The sequence below is a fragment of the Coptis chinensis genome, chromosome 7 (assembly GCF_015680905.1).
Source record: "Coptis chinensis isolate HL-2020 chromosome 7, ASM1568090v1, whole genome shotgun sequence".
Taxonomy (NCBI): Eukaryota; Viridiplantae; Streptophyta; class Magnoliopsida; order Ranunculales; family Ranunculaceae; genus Coptis; species Coptis chinensis.
This window is the reverse complement of record NC_141462.1, coordinates 80,112,044-80,121,082: the sequence shown is the minus strand read 5'-3', so window position 1 is coordinate 80,121,082 and position 9,039 is coordinate 80,112,044. Positions and strand designations below refer to the sequence as shown.

Genomic DNA, 9,039 nt, shown 5'->3' with positions numbered 1-9,039 from the left:
AGCCCACAAAGCAGCTATTGTTGACCAAATCAACAATGATCCAATACTCTTTCAAATTAACATTGTAAACTGCACATACCCTATAAGACTTTAGATCTGCCATGTCACAACTTGTGAAATACAATGGTAGCCACCGAATGGAGCCTTGTGGGCCCCACACCAAGCCTTTTTATTAGATAGAGAAGATATCAAAAGAAGTCGGAAAGAAGCTTCTGTAGAACTAAAATTGGTTTATTCGTTACTTTACTATTTTACATGCCCATTTAGTTTCAAGAAATTTGTAGCAGTGATCTCGTGTTATAAGGGCAAGTGGGACTCTATATAGGAATTGAATAATGAATACGAAGAGTAAAACACATGAAGAGCTCCGTGACATCACAGGGGAGATTTTCTTGGCGACTTAAAGTTTCCACTTACAACTAACCTTAACGGTCAAATTTAGAGCCGTTGTGCTCGCCGGTGCTCATTGGAGCACCACATAACGATGTCATACCACCATCCCCTTTAGAATCATATTCCACTGCCCTAGTGGCACTTCTCCACTCTTCTTCTCTAGAGGAATCCTCACAACAACAACAACAAAAAACCCTTATTTTTGTGAAAACCCAAAGGCGATCTTTGAGTAACACTTACCCTTCTCTCTGTCTCTAAGATCTTATAGCCATTTCAAGCAATTGAGCACTGCCTCGCTTGCCGTCGTCGACTGTTGAAGATAGGCTCCACCTATTGGCCTATGCGCTTCTCTCCTTTCATTATATTTTATTTCTAAAAGAAGGAAGAGAGAAACCCCCATCTATTGAACACTCATTTTTGGTATAGTAATTGGGTATCATAGCTTACCATATCACTGGCTTGTGGACTAAAGTCCTTGCGCATCTAATTGGATTTTGGAACTACACCTATGCTTTCTCAAGTTTTTGAAGGGATTACTCTCTCAAGTATCAGTAGCAGGAACTGAATATTTAGCTAAACGTTAGGGAGCTTATTTTGTATACTCTCTCTGTTGATCTTGCTGCAATCTAGTGGGAAGCCTTGGGAAATTCCCGATTATTCTCGCGAGATGATCTTTGTGACCGTTTCTGGCACACTGCTCAATGTTTTATGGGTTTTGTCGATTCCGGCTCACATTTTGAATTGGTTTACGCTCAGCTATTTTGCAATCTATTTACGTGATGATCTAGAGCCTACCTCGCTCATTTTTCGAGTAGATCCAATCTCATATTGAATTGATTTACAATTAAAGATCGTAACTTTTTGAGTATCTTGGCCCTCCAGATAAGAGCTAAACCCCATTATATTATCTTTCATTTTTGTTTTGTTAGTAAACTTAGATTTTTCGCTTCTACTTTGTTGCTGCTATATTGCATACTCTTTTTGCATATTCGTATACTACAACATCTTTTTCGCTCTCTTTGCTTTGTTGTTTCTAGTTTTGCATGCTGATTGTGTTTGATCTATATGTGCTATTAATATCCTTTGATAATCTTCCAGGCATGATTGTTGTGAATGTTTGAGCAAGTTTTGGTTTTGGCTTACTGTTTTTGGTTGCCTTTTTAAGCACCACTTGCCATAGTGCTGGCCACCTTGGGCTCTCAGCTCCATCGTCTTTTTTGTCTTAAGTCTATGTTGGGTGTCCTCAAACAGTCACCTCTCTCTCCATGATAATATGGAATTGCGGTGGAATAGGAACCTCCACAATGGTCCAGAATCTAAAGGACCTAATCCGGCAACATCAATCGGATATTATATGTCTTTTAGAAACTAAGGCTAAGGAGAAGATGATAGAAAAAGTAGGTAATGAGATTAATTATAAGGGTAGGTTTTGTTTCCCAGCTGTTGGGGCTAGTGGTGGCTTAGCAATCTTTTGGAAAGATGGAGTGCAACTAGATATCTGGGGAGCAACACAAAATCATGTAACAGGTAATATCACAAACTACACAAAATCATGTATGGTGAACCTATTTCAAATAATAGACTTAGAGTCTAGAATGAGCTTAGGGATTTGGCACCAAGGATCCCTAGGCCTTGGGTTATTCTGGGAGATTTTAATGACATAACATCTTTGCATGAAAAAATTGGTGATAGATCTTTTTTTTAATAAATGCATGCTTGATTTCAATGCCTTTATTAATGATTTGGGCTTGATTGATTTGGGTTTCTCTAGGCCTAAATTTACCCGGTCTAACAATCGTAGTTTTAAGGATCATGTCATGGAAAAATTGGATAGAGTTCTGGTCAACCCTAATTGGTTTGAATTGTCTCCACATGTTTCTGTGAAATTTGTTGTTTGTGCTACTTCTGATCATCTGGCTTTGAACATCAACCTGAAAGGTAACAGTTGTAAAGTATATAGACCCTTTAGTTTTTTTTAATATGTGGTTTAAAGATTCTTCTTGTATTCCTACTATTGAGGAAGCCTGGAATGATGTTAATCATAATAAACCTAATTGTAATGTTTTAACTAAGCTTACAAAACTATAATTAACAAAACTTAAAACATGGAATAAAGATGTGTTTGGGAATGTTTTTTCTAATATTAGAAAGATTCAAAATCAGCTTGAGGAGCTTATGAAAAATACTCTCTCTGAGGTCACATGTGAAGAGATTCGATCTCTTAAAACCAACTTAATGAGTGGCTTAATAAGGAAGAAGACCTTTGGTGCCAAAAATTTGGGGCTCTCTGGCTGAAAGAACAGAGTAGGAATACCAATTTTTTTCATACTTCTACTATCTATAAAAGAAGGAAAAATTGTATTGATAAGTTGAAAGATGAAAATGGCAACTGGTTGGAAGGTAGGGACAAGATTGGTAAGAACATAAACTCTTTCTTTCAAGACCTTTTTAAATATGATATGCCTATAAATAATACTGATATAGATTCTCTTTTCGTGCCATGTATTACTGATTTTGAAAATGATATGCTTGTTAAAATTCCTTCTGGTGAGGATATATGGTTGGTGGTAAAAAAGATAGGCTCTCTTAAAGCCTCTTGTCACGTCCCAAATTTCTAGAAAATTTAAAATAGGGAATTATCCAAGATATAATTATCTCAATCGTCACCCTATTCAATCATCTGAAAACTCAGGATGAAACAAAACCCTAATAAAATATTATCAACCACGATATTAAAATCTGAGATCAAATTTAAAACCAAAAGGGACAATCTTTCAATCACATTATTAAACTACAAAGAAACTAACCAACTCTATTACATCTGTCTTTAAACAAAACCGTACACTTCAGAAAAACTTAAACTAGAAGACTCCAAGAGCAAATCCAAATCACGTGTCCTCATCCACTGCACTCCACCATCTATGTTTCCAAGAACACACCCACGTTGCAAAACAAAGCAAACATGGGTAAGCAAATTGAATTTACTAGTATGAGTAAGACTAAAAATATAAAATAGTATAGCAGTATGTTCAATCTTTCAAATCAAGAAATATACTATTACAACAATTTCAACTTGGAAGACAATTTAATTCCATATTCTCAAAACGGCATGCAATTTCTTCCCAAGTAAGATTTCAACCCCCAATATACATTTCTAAGAAATCTCATATAACAATATTCATCATTCTCACTTTCCAAACTAACTCACAATATAATTACCACTTACATTCCACTTATTACATACACATATGATAACTTATTTAAATATGAGTTTGATACACTTTACCTTTAAGCCAGCACGTCGTCTTAGGGTAGGACAACGTCTCTGCATAAAAAGTTAATAAGTCCTACCCTCCTACAAAACAAAGTTAGATTTCCCAAACGTAATCATTTATAGTATACATCTATTTCACTCTCACTGCAACTATTATGGGTATATAATCTGGCATAGTATATCGCCAATATTAACATTCATGTCACACTACCATATCCATTATATCATAATATATCACAAATATTAACTAACATTCATATCCATCATATCATAATATATCACCAATATTAACTAACATTCATATCACACCACCATATCCATCATATCACGCTAACCATATTCACATTCTTTCGTAAGAAATTATATACATCATATCATAATATATCACCAATCATATCCAACAACTTGCTCATACTTAAAGCCAATATTTTTCTTAAAAACCACTCGTCTACTTATGAGAACGAGGAAAATATCACAACCAGAGAGTACATTAATCCCTTGTGAGTATCAACTCACACAAATCATATATATATTTCTCATAAGAAATCATGTACATCATAATATATAAATATTCATATGCAATAACTCAGTCACACGTAAAATCAATATTTTACTTTAATATCACTCGTCTACTTATGAGAATGAGGAAAAAGTCATAACCAGGGAGTACATTCATCCCTCGTTAGTATCAACTCACATAAACCAAATAAATATTTCTCATAAGAAATCATATACATCATAATATATAAATATTCATATGCAATAACTCCATCACACGTAAAATCAATATTTTACTTTGCTTATTAATTATCTCGTTGACTCATTTATTAAAAAGATTCATGGCATATTCAATCAACCTTTTAGTTCCTACATTCAACGATTTGCACTTCATACAAGGAATTTGTCAAATCCCACACATATGACATCATTAGTGAAAAATATATTTTTAATTTGCCTCAACTCACAAAGATAAAATGTTTCCATTAAATACCAGACACTTTGGGACATATGTCCCAAGAGGGGATATTGCCTCCAGGAAACATATTTTCATCTTATAAACTCGTCAATTATATAATTCATAGAAATGCGTTCAATCGGGAATAACCATCTTTGGGCTTTCCATACACATACACAAAGCCTTTTGGGCATAACAAAATATCTAAAGGTCATTCATGGCACATTCAATGAATACCTTGGGTCATTTAATATTTTTATTACCACATTCAAGGAATACCCATCATAACAATAACTAATAATCATTCATGGCATATTCAATGAATACCTTAGGTCATTCACCAATTCATGAATAAAAATTCAATTAAATGTCCTCGTTTGAATCTTTAAACAACCATAATCACAAAATCGGAGGACTTACATTATATTATCACAATCTAATAAGGAATATATGACCTGCACTTTTGCTCAAAGTTGTGAATGCCTTAGTTCCTCTCTAAGGTGGCTTTTCACATGACATCATTAGTCATAAATATTTCTTTCATTTTTAATTTTTTTCATCAAAGAGGCATGGAGAGATCTAAAGATGTGTGCGGCACATTAAATTTTCATATGGATAAAGAACATTTTACACCATATTTTAACACTTCAAAAGTTCTCATTTATTATAATATTTTCATTGCTATTTGTTAAAAACAAACAGTTTGAATTTCTCAAACAATAGAATCATTACAAAAAGATTTCAAACACAATAACTAATCAATTCACCTCATTATCAATTATATAAATCATAGATATCAAAAGGTTCAATAGAGGGAATTACACCCCAAATTAAATGTCTCATGAATACCTTTTAAACAACCATAATCACATATACAATTAAGTACTAATATTGTACATATATAGTTATCACAATAACTAATAACTAATATATAATATAGTGGTTGCACTTTTTGCTCAAAGTTTTCAACGGTATCCAAATCTTTCAAGATTGGAATCAAGCCTATGTAGTTCTTATCGGTCCACATAGTCAAAGTTAAAGAAAAATAAAACCAAGAATTCATGCGATTTTTAAGGTTGCACACTTCGTTTTTCCTTTCATTCCTCAATTATATATATATATATATGTATTCGGGCTCTTAATCGGACGTCCGTGGAGGAGGGATTTTTCCTCATTGGAGATGCCCTTAAACTCCAACTTAAAACACCCAAATATCGAAATACGAAATATACTCACGAAGGGTTTTAGAAAACCCAAACCCCAAACCTCGCTCATATTCTCACTCTCTCTCCTATTCTCTCTCAGTATTATCGGCGACTCTCTCCTTAAGGATGCCACTAAGATCTTCTCAGGCTGCCCGCTTCTTGAGTATTCGCTTCAGACATATCCAGGCGCTTAAGACATATCCTGTTGTTTGTTGGGTATACTGCCTCTTGTTGTTTATGGTTATACGGAACCTAATAAATACTGTAGTATTGTTACTAATCCGGATTGTTGTGTTACTCAGCCCTATGATTTCCTGTCACTGGTGCTGGTGATAGAAGGTGCTGGAGGTTCGATAACTGATTGGAGGGGTAATCAACTACACTGGGAGGCCTCTTCGGATTCAAATCCAGCCAGTATGGTTTCTTTCCATCAAGAGTTCCTTGAACAATTTCCTTACGCTTATTGCTTAAGTTAAAAAATTATTCACCACCTGAGGACCAAGCAGTGTCACTTGAGTACTCTTAAAGAACTCAAACAACTGGTTCTTCTTCTAAACATTTTTAAGAGTTTTAGGTTCATTTCAACTTCTCATGAGTTAAGACTACCTTTAAAGCTCCAACTTATAAAGTTCCTTTTCTGCATATCTTATTTTGTCCAAACTCTTCCTGTCTTTTTTTTTCTTAACAAGAAAGTCCTGTAATTTTTCAGATTTCAACGTGTTGGCAGCTGGAGATAAGCAGCTTCACCAACAGCCTTTAGACTCGTTACAGTGACAGTAAAGACAATGTTTAAGTTATCAGAATGAGAAAATGAAGTCCAAGTTTGTTGTTTTATCCACTCTGAAGGAAATTCTTCCAGAAAAAATTGGTATGAAGAGAAACAGGGAACCATATTGATTTTCTTCCTTTCAAGTTTGATCAAGAATTTATATTGGGGCATCGCGTTAGCAGAATGTATATTCGCTACAGCGCTGTGGTATATATAAATCAGAAAGGATGATTTTGGATGAGTAAATGCTTATCTAAACAAGCCTATAGTGACCCTCAGTTGTCAGGTAGGTGCTAATTTTCAAGTAGGTGTTGAAAACCCATTATGTATTGGCGACTCTCTATCGGATATGATATTTTCTTTTAGGAAAATGTTTAGTTATTAAAACAGTATTACTCTCTAGTGCGTGAAGAACAAGGTTACTAGTCAAAATTCACCATTCATGAGTGTATGAAAGGAAGATGATGCCCAGGGAAATTGTCAATTTGTGCCGACAGTACCTGGCAATTGTTTTCTTTGAATCTTCGAGAACAAAGGCACTGATAGTTACACTGACCACATTATTCACTAAACCTAGTAAAAGTGGTGCGTGTATGGTAATTCCTTGGGTTTCAACGCCAAAGTTGTGTTGTACCTTATTTTCTGTTGTATTAATCTCAGATTCTATGAAGTCAATTTCGTCAGATTTAAAAGAAAAAGATGTGAAGGTAAATACATGCCTCGACCAGTCCACCATCTAGTTTCTAGAGTGTGTTTTCAAGATCTTCAAAAAGGCTGATGGTAAAATCAAACAAATCCGTCATATTTGGTGGTATTGGCAAAAGCAAGGTAAAAGAACGTGCAACATTGAGTTTGCGAGTCTTACCGAAAACCCTTGGGAAAGCAGTTCATTTGTTCAATTATATTTACATGCCGAAGTTAGTGAAATGTGTTATCCATTGATTTTATAATGCTTTCTAACCCTGATCTGTATGTTGGATGAAAAAGCTGCACCCCCAACCCATTCTTTAATCGAGCATTTGAGACACGTTTCTGTCCCGGCAGTACCTGTGCCTAGCTGCTTGAACCTGACATATCAGAGTAATTTCTTGTTTTGATCTGTCCAGGCCATTTTTTCTCAATTAAGGTATGAGCAAATGCAAATACTTCAGCACACGAGGCTGGGTCATCATCGACAACGTTGTATATTCTCTTGATACAAACATCATTAGTAACACAAGATACTATACCGTGTAAAGTAGAATATATATGCGGACTGTATATAACACACTAACACAGGGACTAAAATTAGAATAATCCCACTTCCAGTCCTAAAAAGGAAAAAGACGAGACATATATTCTACCCAGCATAAATGTCAGCAACATGAACTCGGGATGTATACTGTCTAGCTCCCCTTAGCCTCTGGCTATCTGTCAAAGATCTCTGCTTAAGTATGGTGTCCAGAGCACTGAAAGACATCATTATTAATAAGATAAAATGGTGAAGTACGGCAGAATTAATGAAAATCAAGGCACACATACGACTAGACTAAGAAGTAAAATATTATATGGATGTGGTGGAGATGTGAACGACAAACTAGTTTTACTGCTAGAAGAACATTTTCCAGCAAATAACTCAAACAGGGAGAATATCCAGAAAATCAATTTTCCAGTAGTATTCTCCCAATAATGATATATGTCTTTTAGACAGACTTGGCCACAGACCTCGCACACATTTTCAAGCTCACTGCATGAATGACATAACTCTGTCTTTCTAATATCACCGCATACAGCTATCCACTTAACAACACAAAACGGCTGTTTACAGATCATACAATCCCTGTCCCAATTCCCTTTTTTATTTCAACCGAGCCTTCATGTCGGGGTGAAGCACGACCGGCAAATATTTGATCTAAAATTGAAATCGAAATTGGCAGGTATTTTGCTCATCTTCCAAATTTAACTTTTTTAGTTTGCTCTCATTCTTCCAATTAGATTTTAGCCTTAAGACTGCCAAGAAAAAAAATAGTTAGAGCCATCATCAACTCCATTGCTAAATTATATGAATCTGCAGTAATTGTCGACAGTATATGGTTCAGTAATAGGTAGAGCAATTGATCGAAGACTAGCACAGATGAATCAACAAATAAATGAGAAATTTAGATTGACTTAATTAATCAACTCAATTATATAATGTCAAGCAATCAAGATCAGATATATAAATCTTTCATTTCAATATCTCATATAAAAACCATATTCAAAACCAAGCATTTTTCAATACAGGGCAATCAGACTAACTGAATCAAATCATACCCAACAAACCTCTACCATGCAAGCACAGAAAGATACAACATAACCCCATTCATCCTATTATCAGAAAAGAAAACTTCAATACATTCATCTATCTACAGTACTAATCCATAACAATCCGGATTAGTAACAATACTATAGTATTTATTAGGTT

General features: G+C 34.8%; 1 long non-coding RNA gene across 1 annotated transcript; it reads left to right on the top strand.

Moving 5' to 3' along the window:
* The first annotated feature begins 5,881 nt into the window (after positions 1 to 5,881).
* LOC147489203 (uncharacterized) lies at positions 5,882 to 7,116 on the top strand. The gene is made up of 3 exons (XR_015202636.1): positions 5,882 to 6,043; positions 6,130 to 6,241; positions 6,537 to 7,116. It is a non-coding gene; the product is annotated as an uncharacterized LOC147489203 (long non-coding RNA).
* The last annotated feature ends 1,923 nt before the right edge of the window (positions 7,117 to 9,039 follow it).